The 1,672-nt window shown below is 36.5% G+C and overlaps 1 non-coding gene across 1 annotated transcript; it reads left to right on the top strand.

Annotated features, from left to right (window-relative positions):
* Positions 1 to 1,241: 1,241 nt before the first annotated feature.
* On the top strand, positions 1,242 to 1,348 carry LOC121209293 (small nucleolar RNA R71). Its single transcript, XR_005904407.1, has one exon. It is a non-coding gene; the product is annotated as a small nucleolar RNA R71 (small nucleolar RNA).
* Positions 1,349 to 1,672: the final 324 nt, after the last annotated feature.

Genomic DNA, 1,672 nt, shown 5'->3' with positions numbered 1-1,672 from the left:
TGCTCATCCTAGTTTGTTTGGGTTTCCCAAGACCTAGTTGTTTAAACATTTTATAGGGCATGACATTTATACTCGCCCCTAAATCAGCTAAAGCATTATTAACACTTAAACTACCAATTAAGCAAGGAATAGTAAAACTCCCTGGATCTTTCAATTTGTTGGGTAGTTTATTCTGTAAGATAGCTGAGCAAACTGTATTTAGCTCTACGTGCGATGAATCATCTAACTTCTGCTTGTTTGCTAAAAGATGCTTTAAAAATTTTACGAAATTTGGCATATGTGAAAGAGCTTCAATAAATGGTAACTTAATATTTAACTTTTTTAAAAGTTTAAGGAATTTACCAATTGTTCATTTGTGTGGTCTTTCCTTGTCGCATCTGGATATAGTACACAAGGTTTATACTCCTTACTTACTGGTTTTTGTTCATTGTGGCTTGCTCAACCTTACCATTGCTTACCATAGTTTCTTGCCTCAGTTTAGATTCAGATTCAGCTAACCCTTCTTCATCTCGAACAGTAATTGCATGAAACTGCTCTCTTAGGTTAGTTTCGATGTTGCTTGGCAAGCTACCTTATGGTCGTTCTGTAATCATCTTTGCCAATTAACCAATTTGATTTCAAGCCCTTGAATCGATGCTTGTTGATTTTTTAGTACGGTTTTGGTGTTTTGGAAATGGGTCTCTGGCACTGAAATAAATTTCGTCAACATCTCCTCAAGGTTCAGTTTCTTCTCTTGTTGGAAGCTTGGAGAGGGTTATTGTCTTTGATTTCCTTGACCACCCCACGAGAAATTGGGATGGTTCCTCCAACCTGCGTTATAAGTGTTACTATAGGGATTATTCTGAGGTCTAGAATTATTACCCATGTAGTTGACTTGTTCGTTCTCTGTGCTAGGGTTGTAGGATAGGCATTCTAAATTGTTCATCCCTCCTCCATTTGTATCACACTGCATCATCGAATGTACCTGCATAGAACCATATAAACCATCAATCTTTTTACTCAAAAGTTCTACCTGATTTGACAACATGGTGACCGAATCAACGTTAAAAACATCGAATGCTTTTATTGGCTTTGTTCTCATGACTTGCCATTGATAATTGTTCAGTGGAATCTCTTCTATAAACTCATAAGCCACTTTAGGTGTTTTGTTATTTAAAATCCCACTGGTGGTTGTGTCGATCAGTTGCCTAGTTGAGGGGTTCAAACCATTGTAAAAAGTTTGAACCTGTAGCCATAGATGTAACCCATGGTGAGGGCACCTTCTCAATAAATCCTTATACCTCTCCCATGCATCGTAAAGGGTTTCTAAATCCATTTGCATGAAGGAAGAGATACCATTCTTCAGCTTGGCTATCCTAGCCGATGGAAATTACTTTAATAAAAACTTTTCGGTCATTTGCTCCCATGTAGTGATAGAACCTCGTGGTAGGGAGTTAAAAAAATTGTTTAGCCTTATTCCTCAAAGATAAAGGAAACAACTGAAGGTGAATGACATAATCAGAAATGCCATTAATCTTAAAAGTTTCGTAGAATTCTAGGAAATTAGCCAAATGAGTATTTGGGTCTTCATCCTACAAACCATCAAACTGAATAAACTATTGAATCATTTGAATAGTGTTAGGTTTCAGTTTAAAATTATTTACAAATAGTAGGTCCAACAATACTTGATTCA

This window comes from Gossypium hirsutum, chromosome A10 (assembly GCF_007990345.1).
Source record: "Gossypium hirsutum isolate 1008001.06 chromosome A10, Gossypium_hirsutum_v2.1, whole genome shotgun sequence".
In the NCBI taxonomy this organism is placed as follows: domain Eukaryota; kingdom Viridiplantae; phylum Streptophyta; class Magnoliopsida; order Malvales; family Malvaceae; genus Gossypium; species Gossypium hirsutum.
Note: the sequence above shows the minus strand (reverse complement) of the source record. Positions and strands in the feature narration are given on the sequence as shown.